The sequence below is a fragment of the Gopherus evgoodei genome, chromosome 9 (genome assembly GCF_007399415.2).
Source record: "Gopherus evgoodei ecotype Sinaloan lineage chromosome 9, rGopEvg1_v1.p, whole genome shotgun sequence".
Lineage (NCBI taxonomy): Eukaryota > Metazoa > Chordata > Testudines > Testudinidae > Gopherus > Gopherus evgoodei.
Window position 1 is genome coordinate 89,599,188 of NC_044330.1, and position 22,968 is coordinate 89,622,155.

The following is a 22,968-nucleotide window of genomic DNA, read 5'->3' on the forward strand; positions in this document are numbered from 1 at the left end:
TCCTTGATGTTGCAGAATACCAACGTGGAGCAGGTCTGGGATTTCATTGTCTAGAATCATGTTCAATTGGCACCTGACATCTTGCCTCTGATGTGTACAACATGTCGTGATTAATGTTAATCTAATTCCATCTATGCCTCTGTGATCCCAGGCACAGAAGAAGTGTCTACAATACAATTTATTTTGTATGTACTGTGTAGTGTCCTCTGCACAAAGTATCAGAGAATGCTTTCCAGGATAAGGCAGAATAGACAGAGAACACTTTAGAGAATTGAGTACAGCAATTCTCACACAAAGAAAGAAAGAAAACATGATGATTGATGTTTCCAGATCTCCAACCCATTCCTTATTCTACCTCACAGTTACATTTGCCTAGTTCCTGCAAATGGGAGGAAAGGACCTTACACTGGCTTTACAAAGGACTGGAGTTAACCCCTCCCCAAACAGCTAGTCTGCTAAGGAGGATGGGTAGATAAGCAGGTGCTCACAAGTTTACATTTTGCGCCTCATTGGTAGTCCCTACCTGAGAGGCAAGAAATATAACTTAGCAGTGGAATAGCTGATGGAGAGACCGAGCTGAGTCTGGATGAGAACCCTGGCGGAGAAGGATGATGATAACGGTGACAGTGATGGTGACGGATGGGCAGATGGGCCGGGGGAATCTCTCTTATTTTGGTCAAAAATTCCACTGAAGTCACTGCCAATTATGCATGCATATCTGAGGGGGGAAATTGGCCCTATATGTTCATCTTGGATTATTGCTGCTAAGGCTTTGAAAGGGCAGAGCATTTTTGCATTCATTTTCTGCTAGAGGCCAAGTGACTTCCCAGCCCAGGAGCATTTTTTGTTTTAAAAGTTTGAGCCAAAAAGGTTGGTTGCTGCTCATGAATTAAGAGAGTGAACCCACACCCTTTTTAAGTTCTCCCTCCCAACACTTGCTGATACTAAACAGGTTTGCAACATTTCTTGAACAGAAGAGTTAAAGGTCCTGCATACATTTGGCAGGGTTATAGTCCATTGCTCATAGATGCACCCTTTAATGGTCTGGTGAAAGGCATTTTTGATATGGTCAAGTTACTAGGGTTTTAAAAGCATACTTTGCATCTCCAGTGCTAACCCTGACAGAACCCTGAACCAGAGCAGATCAATTAATATGTGCCCTGAACATGCCTAACTGGGGGCATCTAAACCTTGCTAGGGTAAGGTGGCCCCTGTCCATGTTGAAATCCCACTTTGGCAGCTATATCTTTGGCCATGCCCATAACACATAAATGGGGCGCCTTGCTCACACCCAAAGGCACCGCTTTGAAAATTACCTACCTTGCACGTAGGTCCCCAATTTGGTGTCCAGACAGCCATTTAAGTGTCTAATAGGCATTTTTAAAATGTTGGCATTAAATAGCTCTAGTTGTATTTTCAGTGTGAATTGGCTTTAGACATTGGTGATATATGCGCATGCTTGCTGTTAAGGGAGGAATAATAGCCTAAAATAAAGTGATATTTTTTTCCTGTGCTATTTCTTCAGGGACAATCACATTTCCTATGTGTTCTTCTCACTCCTCTGGCAGCCAAATTACTACAGAATAAGACCCCACAGAGAATAAATCTGCAGGGAAAATGGTTACAGCAGCATCTCTTGTGGAGCACTCTGTGTGAAGTCAGACAAATTCATAAGAAATGAGTGATGGAAGGAGGAAAATCAGCACAGTAAACTCTCCCCAAACAGCCACATATTCAAGGTCCAGTAACAGCAGGATTGTGCCTCCATACTTGCCTGATATGTTACTCAGACATATGTGGACTCCAACAATTACAACTTTGTTTCCGTTAACAAAGCTGTTTGCATTGTACATTCAACATTTGCTTTTCAAGACTACGTGTTCAGCTGGCCAATCTTGTGTGAAGCAGCTGCTGTTGTTACAGGAAGATGTGGGGTGCGGCTTCAGATATCAAAAATCATTCTCCATCTTGAAAGGTGGAGCTGAGGACTGCAGACAGCGGGCTCTGGTTACTGTGTTTAGATAAAAAGAGTTTAATTGATTAATTCAATCTCCTACTGCCTTTAGAACAACCAAAATCTGATCACTTAGAAGGGCTTGCACGGGTGGAGCATGTCAGCTGGTTTAGACTAGAGGCTACTAGCAAGACTTTGTTCTGCAAAGGTCATAGGCTTGCACAAGTTGCTGTCCTTGGCATTCAAAATTCATTTAGATATGGCGAGGCACTGTGATGAATTGCTGGAGACTATAATATTGTAATATGGACTGTTAGTATATCTGTAATTGTTTTACATGTTTCATATTGAAGGATTTGTTTCTGATTGCAGCTGATGTACAATACAGAGTACAATATCTTTTTCATTTTGTTCCCCTCCGAAACATCTTTACCTTGTGGTTTACTTGGTGTACTCACTTGTTCCTCAGTGAGCACTAATGTAGATTGTGCCTGTTTACTGGGCTTATTAGAGCAGGCTTTGTTGATACTGGCCTAACTAAATTAAACTAGCTCTTTGTTTCCATAGTGACATTTCTGCCTATGTGAATAATCTTGGGCTCTTTCTAGTTACATTTGAGAATGTAGAGCGCAAATAAGATTTAACCAACACATGGCATAATAATCTCATCTCAATATCCTACTTGATAGTCCTGCAGGATTTGAATTATTTTGCATTTAAAACAATAAGCAGTGATTCTGTAAAAATATCCTGGGGTTCCGTGTTTATTGTGTCTCATATTGCTTAGTTTACAAAGAAACTCAACCTAACATTTGAAAATTAAGTTGGGTTCTTTTCTGTTTTGTGCATCATTATTAATATTCTGTGGGTGAATTTATGCCCTCTGCAACCTCATTGTTGTCACTGGAGTTTCACAGATGTGACCAAGGGAAAATTAGGCCTTGTAAAACAGGACCTGGTTCCCCACTGACTTGTACCTATGTAGACCTTTACTTACATGCCAAATGAGTTCAAATTGGATATACAGTGCTACCAAAAGGAAACGGTAACATTCTACACACACTTTGCCCAGGCATGAATCTCAACACAAGGTTCAAGGCTATGGAGAATCAGGCCCTTAGTTAACAACTAAGATTGATGATGCAAAAGACAGACTCCAGCTGCTTCTCCCATAGCTGCATTGCCTCTGCAGAGCTAACAGGAGTAAAAGCTGGAAAAAATGTATTTTGTTACTAACATAAGCAACTATGGCTCTAATTGCATTTAGGGTGCACAGCTAGTGAATAAGGAGCTGCCATTTTTACCTTGTCACTTTTCAGGGACACATCACACTTTTAAAGCCATGTAACCCCATTGATTCCTGATTAACAGCTGGGTGAATGGGAGGAGACTCAGCCTCTCATCTTGAAATTCTTTTAGGTTTGCATTGTTCTGGGTACAGAACATGGGGTTAAAAACAACAAGCAGAAAATTCACATTCTTCTCCGTTTGCAATAAGGTTTCAAAATCTGAAAAGCAAAGGAACGGGTTCTGGTGAGCAGGATGAGAAATGTGTGCCATGTGCACAGTGTTTGTTCAGTGGAGATCAGTTTTAAATGAATATGTTCATAGACTCTATGAAGGAAATTAATTTTCTACCCCTTAATGGGAAGAATGTGTTTTTCAAAACGATGCTGTCCTTTGACTCCTCTGAAGCCCCCCCTCCCGCCCCCCCGAGCAGAAAGCAATATGCAAGAGGGAGCGGAGGAAATAAATGTAGTGACAAAATGACGAATCTTTACAATCTGGAGGAAATTTTTCCTGTTTTTGCTGCATGCATCTGAGATCTGAGTTCCATATCTTATATGTAAATAAAGATAAAGGGAAAAGCACTTTTATGACAAGGATATGCTACTTTGTGATGAATTTTTTTGCACAGTATTGGAACAGAGAACCTGATTGTCTTCTCATTTAAACTGGTTTTACTCTTGTATAATATTGATTTTTAGCATGCTTCTCCCAAGATACACTGGGCAAATGATTTTGAAACCATTAAAGAATCTGGCCCATTGGATTTCCTATAGTAGATCAAACCAAAGGTCTGTCTTGTCTGAGATCCAGCCCTCAGCAATGTCCAGAAGCTGACCTCATTTGCTCTCATATACCACCACACCGCTTAGGTAATGATGGATATCTAGTGTGGGAGGAAAGAGAATCCCCTTCTTGACCTGTGGCAGCCTATTCTAGTTTAGCATGTACAGTTCAACTCTAAATGACTGTCATTACATTACCCAGCCTTTTACACAATTCGGTTACCCTGTTACTTTACTTACATGAAGCCAAATATTGCTTTTGGATACAAACATGTAACAACTGTTGGTTTAGTCAGTGACAAGGGCTCATCCAAGAGCATGACCTGGCCTTGTTCTCCAATTCCCATGTGAACAGAAGTTGTCAAACAGCATGCCATGGGCCTTTCACCTAAAGGAACTGTAACTGAGAAATAGAAATCCAGTTATGTATTGTAGAGAAACAGGCATGATACCTTAAAACAAACAGTGTTATTCTTTACAAGATCAGCAGACAGGTGAACAGTGTAGAAGGGAAAACTAATGGTTCTATTGACAGGTTGCACTGACAGGTTGCGCACACACACACACGCGCACGCGCACGCACACGCACACAGGGCTGGCGCAACCCATTAGGTGACGGCCTAGCACTAACATCTGGGAGGCAGAGACCGCGGTGGCCGGATCTTCGACCGCCCCAGTCGTCGTCGGTATTTAGGAGGCAGGACCTTCTTCCGCCTCTGTTGGGGCAGCACGTCGGGGGCGGGACTTTCCGCTGCCTCTGTCAGGGGCAGCATTTTAGGGGAGGGACTTTCTGCTGCCTCTGTCGGGGGCAGCATTTCAGGGGCGGGACCTTCTGCCGCCTATGGCGCCAAAAAAGCTGGCGGCGCTCCTGCACACACACACACACACACACACACACACACACTCTCTTTCTCTACTGTACAGACAGACCAGGAAGAATCCTACCATTGAGACAACAGGGCAATAACTAGCTTCAGTTAAACAGATAAGAGACCTAGTACAGACAAGGCTCTGGATGTTTTGTTGTGTGCACCTGTTGTGAGCAGGACTAGATGACACGGTACTCAAAATACTGGCATCTGCTTGGTGCCCTCCCCTAACTAGTACTCTATGGTTGCTACCACAGATGGAGCAGCACCAGTCAGCAGTGGCAGGGAACTTCAGAGAAGACAGGCCAGTATACAGACAGTCTGTGCTTAACACTTTTCATGGTGAGTTTCATATCAAGTTCTTCTATATCAATCAGTCATAATGGGTGAAATCCCCCCCAAGCACAATGGGATTTCAGTAGGACATAGGCCTTGTGCAGGACCTTTGCACAGGGGAACATTTTCCCAGCATGCATTTTGCTAACACTTTTGCCCTTACCAGAGGTGTACACAAGGGAGTGGCAAGTAGGGGCACTTCCCTGACAATCTCTGTATGTCCCTGCAGCTCGAGAAGGGAGGAAGCAGCAGAGTGGCTGGCTGAGCTCCTCCTCCCCCCATCCCTACAGCTGCTGTTTCTCTTTCCCTGTTGCTGGAGTCCCTGCCTCCACCCTCTGACTCACCTGAGTGGGCAGTTTGCAAACCAGGTAGCAGTGCTGGGACTCCAGCAGCAGGGAAGGAAAAGCAGCAGCTGTAGGGATGGGAGGAGGAGGAGCTCAGTCAGCAGCCAACCATCCTGCTGTTTCCTCCCTCCTCTGGCTGCAGGGACAGACTTGCTGCCAGGGGGAGCTGCTGGGCCTCCCCACTAGAGGTGTCCTGAGAAATCTAGGGGTCAGGGCTCACACAAACCTTTCATTTTGTGTGTTTAATGTGCTCATACAAAAGCAGTCAAATTTAAATTTCTGCACATGCCCCGGCCCTAATGGTATTTCCTATGCCTTGTCCAATTTTTTTTTATTATTATTTTTGGTCAAAAATTGCATTCTGTAACTTACTAAAGAGGAAGAAAACAGCAGTTCCATTCAGCAAAAGGGAGTTCCTCTTCCTTCTTCGTTTGGCATTACGTTTACAAAACATATGTTATTGCCAACCTCTAGGCTTTGTGATCAGAGTACGAAGGGGTCAGCTCTCTTTGCAGAACTGTTGTGAAATGACCCAGTCACTCATCCTCTTAGCGAATGGGTTTATGCAATTTAAGCCACCTCCTTTGTCCCCCTTTGTGTGGGACAAAAAGCAGAGTTGAGAAACAGAGCAGAAGTGCATTTCTTTTACAAAAGAACAGCTGAGATGCAAAAGCCTTTTAATTTTTCTTTAAATAATGGCAAGAAATCTGATATACACTGATATTAAATCAACAGCGAGAAGTCTCACTGTAACACCAGCAATAAAGCACATACCATTTTGTTACGTTTATCAAGATAATACTAAAATTATAAAGGGAACCTTTGGTAATGAACAAAACTAAATTGAAAGTTCCTTCAACATGTTGTGAAAAAAAAGGGATTTTGACAATAATTACCCCTCATTGTGCTAAGCTGTTGTGAGAGTTCGTAATTGCCAGCAGCTTTTCACTGAATAGTTTCTGGGCATTTAAAAACGAATACATTGCGTTCATGAAAGAAGTTAATGGACAAATGAAGAATAGCTACAAATGAGGAAAGAATATGTCAGAGCTGAGTTGAAATTCCTTCATCCATGCTGAATGCCTGGGAAATGTGACTGTAAAACCAGATCCAAACGTTGCAGCCAGCTAGTCTATATAGAATGGACTGAAGCAACCTCTCCAAACTTTAAGAATCCAAACTTCAGCCTCAATCCTGAAAAGTGAACTGCATGGGAGGACTCCTGCATCGGTGTAGGTTTCTGGAGCAGGACTTGGGCCTTAGTGGACCAGTCAATCTCTCACCAGACCATATCTCCATTCAAGTACTATTGGAGGCTTACTGGATCTTGAGTGTTTTCCCCCTGAATCCTGCCAAAGCTCCACTAAAATTTGATTTGAATATTTTCCTTTTCCTCTTTTCCTGATATTCCCTCATTTCATTTTTGCAGCACAGCTACAGACAAAGGGGGAGTGACATCAGAAGGAAATGCCAGATTCTGCTCCCGTGGTTCACTAGAAATCTCTGCCTGTAGAGAGTGCAATAGACCATCTGGTGTTCATAAAAGCTCTGATTAAAGCAGAATAGGGTTCAAAATGATAACGACAAGAATGATGAGCCAGATCTTGCTCACTCTGAAGTCAATAGGAGTTTGGCAATTGCCTTTGGCAGGAGTGGGAATGGACACAATCAAGATAATTGTAAATTCTTTAGGACAAGGACCACCATTTTGTTGTGTGCACAGTGGAATCCTGCCCCAAGACTGGGGCTGCCAGGAACTATAGTAATACAAATAATAAATAACAACAACATGGATGGGCAAGGTTGATCATTCCATGTCTTTTATTGAGCTAATACATATATTAAGATAGAGCCAAACTTCAGGATCTTTCATGATTTATCACAAATACTTGAAATGTTGTGTATTTGAAAGTATTTGGGGTTCTAATAAAATGTACTTTACACCTTGTCCACTTTTTCTTGAAGATCAACATCACTGTAATTATTTAAAACAAACAGAGACAAAGGGCCAAATTCTGTTCCAACTCAAAGGACATTCAAGGCCATTGACTTCAATACGGTTACATGGGCATAAAGAGGGGAGAAGCAGTGACCCAAAGAAAGACTCTTCATTTTTATAGAGTCCTCAATCTGGACTACCTTACATTGTTTGATGATCTTAAATTACACACTGGGTTCACTTAATCTATTACTGAAATGTGATCATCACTGAACTGAAATACAGTCACTCTCCAACAGAGTAGACCAGTTTTACACCAGGTAGGACAGAAAATTTAGGATGAGAAGTTAGAAATATGCCTTTCCATCTGAAACAGTACAGGGAATTTAAATAGGAAGAATTAAAGTAACCCAGCTGGAATTTAACCAGTTAACGTTGTTTCAAGAAGCGTAACGACCAAAAGTGGTCAGTATCTAAGTTTCACATCTCATCCAAGTGATGGCACCTCCACGAGCACAGTCACCCTAACACAGGCCCTAATCTAGGAAAGTATCTATATTCAGATGGGTGATTAAACATGTGCTAAAGTCTCACTGATGTCAAAGTGAGGCATGTGCTTAATGCTTGCCTGAATAGGGATGGACTTCAATGTTTTCTTGATTCGGGTCCATAATGCTGTGGTAGAGAAGAGGCGTGCCACCTACTGAATTGCCAAAACCACTTTGCATGCTTGGAGGTCTTCCATACAAGTCCTGAGCTTACTCAGCTTAACTCGAGTGATCTGGCTGGACTCGAACAGTGGGGAAGATGATAGATTTTTAGAACATTAGCTCCTTTGAGTAGGGACTTCCTCACTGTATTCATCTTTAAAATGCTAAATCTATAGTGCTACAGAAATAAATAATAAGGAAAAGAAGAAATATTACAGTAATAAGATCAGAGAGAGACAAAGAACCTGAATGAAGCCAGTTTATCAAATCAAAAAAAGGTAAGAACAAGGATTTTTTCTCTAAATATTTAACCACATTTTCTCCAATAGTTATTTGTTTTCTATTAATCATTTCTGGATAATTTAGTTCTTAGTGTCTTTGTGTTGCTTACGATCACATCTAAATGCAGACATGTTAATACCTAAATCTTGCTATTGTAAGTCACCTTAGCTGTTCTAACATTCCAGACTCTGACATTATGGGTACAGCTTCGCTGACACTGAAATGGGTGTGATTTTTTTTAATTGAACATGCTGCCTCAATAATTTTATCTGAATGAATAAGTGAATTGAGCACATTTCTGGTTTGCTCTAATCTTGTCTGGAGTGCTAGAAAAGAATGAAAATCGATGGGGTGAATGGCTTCTCTTGGTAGAAAACATTTCCATGTCCTTATGTAAGTGTCCTTGAAAAACTCTCAGATTCTATCCAATAGTTTACCCCTGCAGAATACATGGGGCAAGAGAGTGGGCAGGGGGGAGAGAGAGAAAAAATGACATGCATCTGACGAAGTGGGTATTCACCCATGAAAGCTCATGCGCCAAAACGTCTGTTAGTCTATAAGGTGCCACAGGACTCTTTGCTACTTTTAAAAAATGATTAAGTGCTGTCGTTTCAGAATTACCACTGATTAATAGTTTTAGCTGCTGCAATATTTATACATAGGGGCCGATACTAATCCCATTGAAATTAATGGCAAAATGGGACTTCAGTGAGTGCAGGATCAGGCCCTTGTGTATGTCTTTTTCTCTGTTGTTAGCCCTGGCTCTGATTGTCCTCATGCCACAGACAAAATTCAGGCTCTGGTGTCACAGAGATTTTATCCTGGGAACAATCATGGCCACAGTTGGCTTCATTTGTATATAAAATCTTAATTTCTGGCCTGGCTTGGCAAGATACTTAAACTAGGGTCACCAGACAGCAAGTGTGAAAAATCAGGACAGGGGTGAGGGGTAACAGGACCCTATATAAGAAAAAGACCCAAAAATCGGGACTGTCCCTATAAAATTGGGACATCTGATCACCCTAACTTTAGAACATGCCTAACTTTCAGCCCATCAGTTAACTTTAGCGGGACTATTCATGTGTTTAAAGTTAGGCATGTACCTAAGTACCTTGCAGAATCAGTTTGCGTTTTACTCTCTTTGAACTGGAGGTGTGAAATACCTGCACCGAACGACGGTAAAACAATTTGTGTGCTACACAATGTACAAGCGCATCCTATTCAGTAACATACATAGTTAGTTCATCTCTGTTTAATTACATGTGCAGATTATAGTTAGACTCAGACATTGAAAATCTGGCTCACAATAGCCAACGTCATAATGGGATCGAAATCTTCATGAGGAAATGGGATGAAAATGGAATGGCCATCTGTTGTAATGACTCTGGAGGTTGTAAACGAGATAATATGGGCAGCCTCTACTGGCCATTCCACTGAATTCAGCGAGACAGCCCTTGAGAAAATACAGTGCCTTGATAAAATCCTAAAAGACCACAATATCTGGCAGCAACGAAGTGGCCGGTAGCTTTTGGTTTGTTTAATTTCAAACCTAGTCAAATGCAGGTTGAAATTTCCAAAGCAGTCTTGGAGATCTAAACACTGATCTTTCATTACAACTAATGGGAGATATGTGTCTAAATTTAAATCCCCTAGACTGCTATGAAAATCTCAACCAGCATTTTTTGAAAATTTGACTCTGATGGCTTGCCTGCTCTACAATCAATGCTGTGATTTACAGCTCCGTAGATGTACCCATGCTAGCTTTAAGTGAGGGCTTCAGCACATACTAAAAATCCAAGGATGTATCCAGGGGGACCTTGCACAGATTGCTCTGAAGCCCATGCCACTGTGTTTTCATTGCTATTTTTAGCAAGCTAGCTAGATTAAAAGCTAGCTTGCACATGCCTCCATGAGCTGCAATCACACCCCCGATTGCAGTGTAGATGTAGCGTAAGTAGCACATTATGCTTAGATGGTGAAAATAGGAGGAGAGAGGGAAGGAATCCAGTGGGATAAAAGTTGAAAAAGGGAGTCAAGAAAAGGAAGATTAAAAAGCAAACACAGAGAAGCGTGGAAAAAAACAGACAGAAAGTAATAATCCAATGAAAAAATGCATATAGTATAAGTCTTATTTATATAGCATGTATAGGTGATCCACTTTTGTTAGCCTAGTTTTTGTGGGGTTTACTAGTTAATTTGCTAAGAGTGTGCTTTCATAGATTCACAGTTCATAGATTCCAAGGCCAGAAGGGACCAGTGTTGGCCATCTTGTCTGACCGCCTATATAACACAGGACATAGAACTTTCCCAAAATAATTCCTAGTGCATATCTTTTAGAAAAATATCCAATCTTGATTTAAATCTATGATCCTCTATTTGACTCAGCTAGACAAATTAATCTATGGTGTATCCCCACTGCTTTCAGTGGAGTGACCTGATGGTTGACTTTGGCCCATGACTTTCTGCTCCTAATACACAGCACAGTTTCTCTGTAGCTAGAGAATTTTGCTTTTAAACTCAGTCACTCTTCGTGGGGAGGGGATGACATGGATATAATTTATAGGAAAAGAAAAACACTTGTGGACTCAACCCTCCCCATCCAAACACTTTGAGGGATTCCTCCAACCACAAACTCCCCAAAGCCCTCCCATCCTTAGATACCAATAAAAAATAACACTTCCAGTTGTATTTGGGTGTGTGAGGGTTCAAAAGCTCTTTAACACATTAACCATCATCACAAAGCAACAAAAATAGTCCTTACAAAAATATCAGGGTTGATTGTGAAGTGCAAAGGAGATATCTCTTGGTTGAGGGACTTTTGGCCCAGAAGACAAGGATTGATCTAATACCCACTGAATGAATAGAAAAGCCTCCCATTGACCTTAACAGGAATTGATTCAGGACCATAATGAGCAAACTGAGTCTGGACGTGGAAGGAGGAATAACAGCTACTGCCTACAGATTTTCTCTTATGAAATTCCACCTGACTGTACAATAAGTACAGCACTGGGCACTCATACAAAGGAGTCCTACCAGGGATTGGGGAAGAAGATATCATAGCACCCACTTGTCATTGCAGGCAATTACACATCATGCCCAAAATAAATGAATAAAACGTATCAGCAAAGTCTATGAAAAAGAACACATGTAACTCATAAATCCAGTCTATGCTGTGCTATTCATTCACATGAATATTTCTGTACTCAGCATATGGTGCACTAGATTTCAAGTCATTGATAAAGACACTGATCTTTGTAGTCTCTTTATTATATTTTCCCATTTTCTGCTGAGTTGGAAAAAAGTCATTGTATGCCTTCTGTCAGCCTGAAACTAGTGCAATTTGCAGAAGTTTCAGACTGATAAACTAGCTCTTCTCTTCCAGGTTGCTGTCTTAGGGAAAGTAACACAGCCCTGTTAAACAGTTATTTAACAAGCACACTGATTTATCGGGCATACGAATGACAATCATGCAAATGAACCTGTCATGTTCATAACCACTATCCCTAAACATCCTAATCATGAATATGCCGTAATTAAGCCATTATAGCTAATTTAATTGTATTGGTTCTATTAAATGAAGGGCGGTGCTGTAAATAAACATGGGGTGATAAGAAGGAAAGAATTGAGGATATTTGTTGGAAATATTATTAGGGTGGGAGCAGGGGCGGCTCTAGACATTTCGCTGCCACAAGCAGGGCACTTGGCGTGCTGGGGTCTGGAGCCGCCCCTGGGTGGGGGAATATGCACTGCAAGAGCAAGAAGCCCAGATTTAAAGGCTTCTACTTGTACCCTAATCTATAGTTATGGATTACTTTAACCAGTTACCCACCCCAGGATGAGGGTTTACACCTACTTTAATCTGTGAGAGTTCAGCCCACAAGACAGACTACGGTGGAGAGGTTATCAATAGAAGGGGGGCCACACGGAGCACCACAGAGATGTCATCCTGCTCTTTCTAAAGGGGAGAGACACCAGTACAGAATGTATAATATTTGTCTCACTCACACTATGCATTGTGGAAAAACCCAAAGTGTTAGTCCCCATCCTCATCCTCACCCCCATCATCATCACCCTCGCCACCAGTGGTCATCAACCTAGTGACACCCCACCATGGCACGCGGCCGGGATCCAGCTGTTTTAATGTGTTATGCTGGTGCTCACTGGGGTCATACATATTTATGAAGGTTTTAACTCCTTTTCTTTATTTGAACTTTCACACCTCGGTACTCTTGGGGTCCCCTTACTCATTAGTTTCCCCTTATATTCATTAACATTTAACATCACCTTATCACCATAGTAACAGGTGGTTACCTTAAGGAAATCTAACATTTCTCCCTGGCTACCAAGAGTTGCCTTATGGTGCCTGTTGTCTATGTGTAAACATTATTAGCTAAACTCATCAGTTATTTTCAAAACATCTGCATATCACAAGCACAGACACAAGCTCAGAAGATTTATTATTAATTTACTTATTATGCTAACATATCCTAAATCCTAATACCTAATCTGTCTAAGCTAAATATTTTACAGGCCTGAGGCCTTGAAGGCCCCGTGTTACAACATTAATTGATACTTACCTTTCAGCTCTATATCCTAAATATACCTGATACCTTTTATCCTTGGCTACATAATAAGAATCTATTTTTATGATCTTGCTTGGAATTGCAAACAGAAGCTGATACATAAATCCACTTGCTCCTTTCACCCTAAAATACTGCACCAAATCCCATGATAAAGGCAGGTTTGTGATAAAGCTGTCGTAAGTGATAATCAGTTTATTACACTTCCACTGCAGCTCCTTCACTGATCTCATATCTATCTGGCAAGGTGCAGTGAGAAGAGCGCTAAAGGCCTTTTTCATAAAAGTTTTACCCAGCTTTTTACATAGAAAAGATAATCCCCATGTTTCTTATTCAGTAAATTCAGGCCCATTGTAATGGCTTCTGTTTCACTTGTATTCTCCTAAGTGCATCCAGTTTTGTAAAGGAAACAAAATTAGTCCCACATGAGGATTTATATTTCCAGCAAATAGCTTCCAACCTTCAGAGAAGGACATTTTGGATTTATACAGCAGGGCCAATGCTGTTAGTTACATGGATGTAAAGCTGGTGTCACCAGTGAAATTAAAGGAATTACTCTGTATTAACCTACATGTAAATTAAATCAGAATTTGGTCGCAGGTGGCCTGCTTCATTAGCATAGCATCAGTGTCTTAGGTGTTTTCAGGTGGCTATGGACTAAGGGCAGGGGAGGTTAGATCCAGTCATTTTGTAGAGGCGATGGGAGAGTCTTGAATAAAATGAAAATGATTAGATGCATGGAAAGGCTTTCATGGGAGGAGATACTGAAAAGGTGGGGACTCTTTAGAGAGGAGCCATGTGACACAGGGCATATAGAGCCACGCAGACTACAGAATAGTATAGATAATGTAAATTGTGTGCTCTTCCTTACCCTTTCTCACAATATCAGGGACATTCAACGGCATTGCAACACATTTAAAACTGACAAAAAAGAAATCCACAACACAGAATTAGTCCATGGGACTCATTGGCACTAGAGATCATTGAGACTGGAGATTAGTAGGATTCCAAAAAGAATGAGACATTTATCTGGATAATGAGCATATCCATCGCTATTTCAGATAGGAGAGGTTTGTATTTTTGAAAGGGGTAAAAACCTTCATGCTTCAGGACAGAAGGCAACCACTAACTGTTAGGGGTTGGGAAGAAGTGTCCTTGCTGGGAAGCTTATTCCATCACTGTGCTCTGTGGGAGGATTTGTGCATTTCTCTGAAACACCTGCTACTGGCCACTGTCAAAAATAGGATCCTGGACTAGATTTTCCACTGGCCAAATCCAGGATGGCAATTCCTATATTCCTTAGACAAACACAGATAGGTAGATGGTGGGTAGACTAGCGGTGGCTCCAGGCACCAGCGCTCCAAGCATGTGCCTGGGGTGGCAAGCCACAGGGGATGCCCTGCCAGTCCCTGCAAGGGCAGCAGTCAGGCAGCCTTTGGAAGCTTGCCTGCGGGAGCTCCGCCGGTCCTGCGGATTTGTTGGCAATTCAGTTGCGGGTACGCTGAAGCAGCAGGACTGGCGGAGCTCCCACAGGCGCGCTGCCGAAGGCAGCCTGACTGCCGTGCTTGGGGTGGTAAAAAACCTAGAGCCACCCCTGCGTAGATTTGCTATCTAATAGGCTCCTTGAAGCTTTATAAGGGTCATTTTATGTTCAGGCATAATACATGACTACTGGGCCCAACAACATTTTCTGAATCTGCTAGGAAAAACTGGGGCTTTGCACAGATGCAGCACACATAGTAGTCTGCTTAAACTGGCAGCTCCCTCTTAGAAAGCTGGGCCTGCCTCAATGCCATTGAAAACTCCTGAGATTCCAGGGTGTTCAGGATTCGACCCAGATCTAAGTTTTGCAAAGAACATCTTTCTTTATAAAGATCTGAACATACACCATAAATTACAGACACAATCACCCCTCAACTATGGAGTTTCTGGACTTGGGATCCAAACGTTGGCACTTTAAGCCTATCTCTAATCGCCAGGGTTTCTCTTTGTTTACACAGATTGTACTGACGGAAACGAGCAGGAGACACACAGGGCCCCACTAAAAGGGGACGCACACTGCACCCATTACCGGCAGCCCTGACAGCAAGCCCTCTCTCTCAAGCATATGACAGCATTATCTTTTGCCCATCTGGCTCAGGAAGAAAAGCTAATGAAGCTGCCAATAATTCTCTATATCATGCTAGAGATCCAATGATTTTCTTGAAGTGCAAAGTCACTTGAGGTGAATGGAAAAAAGGAAGATTGTCAGCCGAGGACAGAAAGTAGAAAAATTAGAGGGAGATTGGGATGGGATTTAAAATAGTTTCAATTACTTAATCAGACTCAAACTGTGACTGGCTCAAGAATGATTATTTAGTTTACATGCTGTCTTTAAAAAAATCAAGCCTGATACAATGAAAAAGGAAGCAGTCATGGTGTCAACTTGATGCCATGTACCTAGACAGGAAGAGAAGAGCTACAACCAGTGAGTCAGGAATCTTCACCCTGAGACGCTGGCCTAAATTCAAACATGATTTGTGGGATGGTGTAAGTTAGATGCCTTTATACTCATTTAGACTCCTGCAAATGATAGCACATAGGCTGACCACTCTGGCTGCATAGGGCCCCACCGACTTCACTGGGGGCTTTGCAGTGTCCTTTATACTCAATTAGACTCCGTCACACCTACTTGCAACCATATGTTTTTGTAAAGGAGTCTGTGCTGGTGTAGCTTTCCCCCTGAGGAGCAAGAGGAATGTGTATGAAGGAGTCAACTAAAGTTGGGGATGGACTACTTTAAATGGTACATTCTTATAGCCTCCTTCTACACACCTCTGCATTGGTCCCCTTGGCACATGAGTTATACCAGCTCAGGGCTTGTCTACATCAGAAAGTTGCAGCACTGGTGAGGGAGTTACAGCACTGCAACTTAGGAGGTGTACACATCTGCAGGGCACCACCAGCGCTGCAACTCCCTCTTTGCAGCGCTGGCCGTACTCCCGTTTTGTCTCGGGTGTAGAGGATCCAGCGCTGGTGATCCAGCGCTGGTAATCAAGTATAGACACTTACCAGCGCTTTTCTTGACCTCCGTGGAATAAGCAGGTATCCCAGCATACCTGAGGAAGCCTCTGGTAATCAAGCTGGTCTCCTTCCCCGGCTTGCTCTCGCGTTCCCCGAACCCCAAGCAAGCAGGTCTCCTTCCCTGAGGTTTGCTGGGTGGCTCCAGGAACGCGAGAGCAAACCGCGGCGAAGCTGGTCTCCTTTCCCGGTTTGCTCTCTCGTTCCCCGAACCCCCCTTGAAGCCGCCCAACAGCGCTGCAGTGTGGCCACATCTAACACCACTTGCAGCGCTGGTTGCTGTAAGTGTGGCCACTCTGCAGCGCTGGCCCTATACAGCTGTACTAATACAGCTGTAACAACCAGCGCTGCAAAATTTTAGATGTAGACATGGCCTCAGTGTTCAGACACGGAGATGTTGTGTATGTATTTGTGTATGAGTGGGAAGAAAGGGGTATAAGTTACAAGCTGGTAAGAGGATGTGAACCTAGGTGAGTCTGGGGCCTGGTCCACAGGGTCATCCAGAAGGGGGGGCAAGTGGGGCAATTTGCCTCAGGCCCTGGGCCCTGGAGGAGCCCCCACGAGAATACAGTATTCTATAGTATTGCAACTTTTTTTTATGGAAGGGGTCCCCAAAATTGCTTTGCCCCAGGCCCCTGAATCCTCTGGGCGGCCCTGCTAGTTTACATTGAAAAGTTAGGTTGACCCACCATGTCTCTCAGGGGTGTGAAAAATTCACACCCTTGAGACACATAATTAAACTGATATAATCCCTGGCATAGGCAGCACTAGATTGATGGAAGAATTCTTCTGCCAACCTAGCTATCTCTTCTCAGGGAGGTGGATTAACTACACAGATGGGAGAACGCCTCTCATTGCTGTTGGGAGGGTCTACACTGAAGCACTGGAGTAGTGCAGCTGCAGTGCTGCAGCTGTGCCGGTGGAGCATTTTAAGTGTGGACATAGCCTAAGCAAAGAAAGGGAACCAAGCAGGAGTCTAACTAGTGTAATGTAAAAGCAGCAAAGAATCCTGTGGCACCTTATAGACTAACAGACGTTTTGGAGCATGAGCTTTCACGGGGGAATACCCACTTCCTCAGATGCATGTAATGGAAATATCCAGGGGCAGGTATATATATGTGTGCTAGCAAGCAAGCTAGAGATAATGAGGTCAGTTCAATCAGGGGGGATGAGGCCCTGTTCTAGCAGTTGAGGTGTGAAAACCAAGAGAGGAGAAACTGGTTCTGTAATTGGCAAGCCATTCACAGTCTTTGTTCAATCCTGAGCTGATGGTGTCAAATTTGCAGATGAACTGAAGCTCTCTTTGAAGTTTCTCTTTGAAGTCTGGTCCTGAAGTTTTTTTGCTGCAGGATGGCCACCTTAAGGTCTGCTATAGTGTGGCCAGGGAGGTTGAAGTGCACACTGTAGGGTGGAGGAGCGGTACGGTGCACCAACTACCCTTAACTTCACCTCTGAATTTGGCCTAGAGGGAACAACAGATGATTCGCACGCCCATTTTAAGGTCAATATGGTGGGACGGGTCTTCAGCTGCTGTAAATCAGTGTGGCTCCATTGCAAACATTGATTTCAACAAAGGTGCAGCAATTTACACCAGCTGATGACCTGGGCCAGAATTTTTGCTTGGGATATTTACCCTGAAGCTAAAGACAAGGAACCAATAATTTAAAAAGTCCAGATAAAATAATATAGAAACTACCTAAAAAAAGGTGTCAAATTTTCCTGCTGTTCTCTGAATCACCTGCTGCTGCCCTCATCTTCCTATCAAGATACAGTTCATCAGATTGCATCATTCCCTGCTGAAATTATCATTAACATTGCAGTCTCAAGGGATTATGCAGTGTCCAATTAATAGCAAAATAAATTTTAAGGATTTTTTTAAAATCCTGATTTCTAATTTCCTAATTTAATTTCCATATTCTGATTATCTGAAGTCATCTAAAGCAGTGGTAAAAAATGCCATGGCATTTTCCTAGGTGGCGAATTATTTTTAGCCTTTGAGATTTAAAGCTCCTTCCAGGTTCCTGAACTTTGAGAACTTTTCTTCAATAAAGAGCTTGATAGTGAAGCAGATATTTCCCCTCTAACCATTCAACTGATTTAATTAAAATATGCAAAATCTCCCCTTTGCACAATAAAGGAATATGCATTTTTTTCAGTAAGATAAAAGACATTGTCTAAAACCTTTATTATTTATAGGTGTAATTACTTTCCCCTCTGTTTTTATAGCTTGAATACTGTCCTATTTTACTGTATGTTAAAGCTACAGAAGGAAAAAGAAAAATCCAGACCATTTTATACACCTCTGGCATTCCTGAAATTACAGGTTCTGTACAGCTTTTGTGAAACAGAAACAGGCATGTAAAAAAAGGGTTTGGGGCCTGATTCTCATTTATGCTAGCATGTTGTTTACACAATCTGCCAGAGTGCTGTAAATCTTATCCTTTATGTCTCAGTTTAGATCAGGCCTATAGCTCTGGGGGAACATTCACAAACAGAATATGTTATTTTGATCAGGAATTTGGTTTAAAATTGCTCTTCCTAAACTGATTTTTTTAAATCACCCAAAGATGTTTAGACTGAGATTTAACCATCACAATGCAGATGAGTAGATCAGCCTGTCACCTATAAAATAAGAAAAAAAAGGCTAAAAGTAAATAAAAAATGAAGATATGAGCATATTAGAATTTTTGTTTGTTTTTTCCACTACCATTGCAGTTTGGGTTCCTTGGGTGATGTTCTCTATATCTTCACACAGCAGAACATATAGACGGGATTAACCAAAAGCTACCCACATAAGGGGTAATAACACATAGAACCTGTTTTGGTTATTCACTTCTCTCTTTGCCCACAACGACTCTCATCAGCCTATCTCTGGCATCTTTTGGGATGGAGATCACAGCCTCCTAGATGCACAAGACCTTGTACCCAAACTATTATCTCTACCCTTCTCTCCACAAGGTTAGAGTTTGGTTTCTCTCTCCAATGCACCCATCAGTATCTATTCCACTAACAGTTCTGAGACCCCAGCCAGGTAGTGTTAAATGCAAAGATATTTTATTGGAAGCAGGTGAGAAATAGAGAGAAAAATCATAAGACAATCACTACAGAACAAAGTCACCTAAACAAATATACCTGAAAGCATCACTAGAGTGACCCTAAGATTTATTATAGGATAGTAAAATATTTTCAGCAGAATGGTAAAAAGGTACTTTTTCTCTCTCCCAAGTTAAAGCTGTCTGCCTCTGCCTACCATATCAGCCTAATCATATGTAAAGAGGGTTTCTCTACAAGTATCCTGTTGGCTTCTACAAGCCATTCCCCTAATTATAAATTACATTCATCTTAACAGGGAACAGGGACAATATCATGTCATTTATGTGGCCAGTTGCAACTAACCAACACCGCTCAAACCTCAAATATGGAGTATCCAATATGTGCAGCAAGCAGGTTACAATTAATCCACAGCATTAAAAAATAAACCTCAAAAATTGGTTGATTAAATTTGAGTAATAAGTAAATTCAAGGAAATCATGATCGGCCTCTGGACATTCTATGTGCAGAAAGAGAGGGTAAAAACTCTCAATAAATTATTTGCTATTAATAATTTACTTAGCTCTAGTCAGCATTAGCCAATGCCCCTGTGCAGCAGGACAGGTTCCTAACCACTAGTAATGAAAGACTGAATTTATTATTATTATTATTATTTGCAAGGAGAGAAGTATTTGTTAATCCTGGTGGCCTGGTTATATTCTAATTTGAGTAGCTGTAGTATGTCTAGCTACAGATTTATGCAGTTTCAGTTGGATAAGGAGTTCATCACTCTCTGCCCTAAAACTGTGCAATGTTGTTGCACACTATTAAAGCATCTGTCACAATTCATCTCATAGGTGGATACATTTCAGTGATGGATAAAGTGGTCCCTGTGCACGATTTGTAAGGGAGTTTGTTGGTAAAGTGCTTTCCTATGAAAAGTGCTATATAAATGCAAAGTACTCCCATCTATTATTCATCTTTTAATACACGTTTCAATAATATTTGGAGTAACATAGTAACAATAATTAAATATGACAGGATGCATTTTGACATGTTTATAAGGCCAATTACAAACACCTCTTAAAAAAACAAGTTTTGATCCCAAGCACAAACAGGCAATAAACACTCTGATCATAAAGATGATGGTACCTTCAACAGAGACACGTGTTAATGTCTTAGATACAATTATAACAGGTCTGGTTCTATGCCCATCTCAGAACTGCAGGAGAATGAGTCTGGGGGAACATAGGACAGGACTCAAAATGTGGATCCTTCCAGGGGTTCTACCTATCTATCTACTGTTTCCTTCAAAAGTGGCTTGAGGCTTTTAAGAGCTGAGACAATCCCTGTAATGTCAGTTACACTGGGGTCAAAGGCAGGACATACAATTGATTCTTGTGGGGCAAAAGACCAGAGATGCAATTTACTAATGTGACTATAGGCTGTATAACCAACGTCCTCCCCCCACTCCTTTTTTAGGGCTAAATATTCCCCCCCTCTGGCCCCTTGCCCAATCAATAAACACCCACAGCAACAGCACAAGCTGAGTCCCCCTCCACATCCTCACACAGGTGATTTTGTGTGACCTTCCAGGGCCATGGGTAAATTTGCCACCAGCTCCTCTTCCTGCGACAATGCGCTTCCGTCACGGGGTCCCCCCTCCCCTCCACTCCCCGGACATACCTTATGCCTCCAGCTGCTGTGCTCCTGGAGGCATCCACCTTTTTGCTCACTAGCAAACCACAAAGAGATCGTAGCATTTTCCAAGGGAGAGGCGAGCCCACGAGTTTGGGGGGAGGAGGGGAATAAAATGCACTTCTGAATTTAAAAAGAAAATGGAGGGAAAATGAACTAGTAAGTGGCTGGGAGAAAATCACTGGGAAAGGGGAAGAAGGGAAAGAAATGGGGATAGGCGCAAGGGAAAGGAAGGGAAACGCTGCCTCTCTGAGTTCTCTTCTGCAGCAGGTGAAGAGGGAAGCTTTCTTGGTCAGGAGAGCGGTAAAAGCAGGATCTCGCTGGCTTCAGTCTGTATCCAGTGTAATGAGAATCTTGCAAGCAGTCTAGGGGGGGTTAGACACTGATCCTCAAAAGGTGTGTAAAGGTAATGGAGAATATGTCTCCCCGTTCCTTAGACTGCCTGGAAAATCTTAACCAAGAGTTGATCAGCTAAAACCACGTACAATGGGATCATGCACCGGCGCAGTTCCACTGCCAAATGTCTATGTTCCGGCATGAAATTAGGCTGAATCTAAAAGATCAGGATGTCAGATATGGCTTGTTGTGGATTCCCCGAAACACAATGTATTAGAAGCAGGTCAGTCTGATGTCAAAGAATGGTTACAATTGCTTCCTGTCCTAGACAGTAAACATTTGGGAATCTAGCTGGAAAAAAAATAGGCAAGACCCTGAGAGATGTAGCTTCATATCTGGAGTTTTCAAGTGCTCCTGTGTCAGGATGCACCAGGAGACAGATTTTCGTAGTGGACAAGGAGCAGCTACCTTTGATGTCTGTTTCTGTAGCAGAATTCACAGGTTTATGTCCAAAACTGACCAGTTGCTGGTTATGGTTTTTGTTATTGTTGTTTTGGTTTTTGTATTGCGTTTGCATTGAGATGTGTACGAGCCTGGATATTTCTGGTCACACAGGAGCAGCAACAGCCCGTGCTAACTATTTTGTCTGTGCAGTTTGGTGGGTTGGGAGCAATGGAACCAACAGGCTCCAGGTTTCTTTGTTGTGCTACCACCATGAGATGGAGCAGCTGCGCTTCTCTGTTTTGTTGGTAGGATTGGGGGAAAGTAGGGGATTGAAAAATAACCGAATTGGATGCAGTCAAGTGTCAGGTATGTATTTTTGTGCGGCTCCTGCAGGGTCTACAGATTGTGGTCTACTAGGAGCTGCCATATTTTCCCCTCTATTTACCTATTACAATTTGGGGTTGGGGTTAAAATTTGGAAGCATCCAGATACTGAATACATGTTTTTTCTAGTGCTATTGGGCACGAGTACTCCACAGTCCAGGTGTTTCCAGGGAAGGATAGACTTATAATTCGGAGTCAGAAACTGCGAAGATCCAGGTGGACCCAGGTAGCGGATCTGTGTTTTTTGTGGAACTCACGTGCCAGGATGTACCAGGGTGCAGAACATTCTGATGCAGTAGGAGCAGCTCCGCTTGGCTCGCTGATCCTGCCATGAAATGAGGGATGAGGGCTTAACATTGAACGGATCCAGTTGCAATCCAAGCGCCAGATCTGTTTTGGTGGCGCTCGTCTTGTTCTAAAGCCCCCGGGATCCAGACATTTTTTGGCGCTGTAGGAGCAGTTACTCTCTATTCAGGCATTAGAATTGGTGGCCTCGGGGTCAGAATGTGAGTGGCTGCAGCAGGTGCCAGATCCAGGTTTCCGGGTTCCACGGAGGGGTGGATTTTTTTTTCCCTTTGGTGCAATAGCCTCAGCTAGACTCGTTTTCCGGCTTGTTTAATGGCACAGTGTCGAGGGCCGAGGGGCCACACACATCGGTAAGAGCCAGTGCGATCCAGCGTTTACCTTTCCCCCTTCTTGTCGTCTCCAAGGTGTGAGACGAGAGGCAGCTCCAGCTGCTGGAGGAGACCAGGGAGAACTTGGCTTCCTCGCTGACTGACTAGGCACCGGCTACTGCCTCTCCATCTCTCTTTACTCGCCCCCAAGGGAGCGCTTCCTGCGGCTCACAGCCCCCCCAGAGAGGCAATCCAACCTCCGAGCACCAGGAGGGCCAGACAGAGCGAGAAGGAAGAAGGAGCGCATTTGCGTGTGT

The 22,968-nt window shown here is 42.7% G+C and overlaps 1 protein-coding gene and 1 long non-coding RNA gene across 2 annotated transcripts in view; one reads left to right on the forward strand and one right to left on the reverse strand.

Moving 5' to 3' along the window:
• Positions 1 to 1,665: 1,665 nt before the first annotated feature.
• On the reverse strand, positions 1,666 to 20,940 carry LOC115657920. Its single transcript, XR_004002092.1, has 4 exons — positions 20,863 to 20,940; positions 4,267 to 4,429; positions 3,259 to 3,462; positions 1,666 to 2,011 (listed from the first exon to the last, which is right to left on the reverse strand). It is a non-coding gene; the product is annotated as an uncharacterized LOC115657920 (long non-coding RNA).
• TRPC5 (transient receptor potential cation channel subfamily C member 5) overlaps positions 20,884 to 22,968 on the forward strand; it is a 139,297-nt gene continuing 137,212 nt past the window's right edge. Inside the window, exon 1 of the mRNA XM_030576272.1 lies at positions 20,884 to 22,964. The gene's annotated coding sequence lies outside the window, so the exon portion shown is untranslated. The remainder of the gene's footprint in view (positions 22,965 to 22,968) is intronic.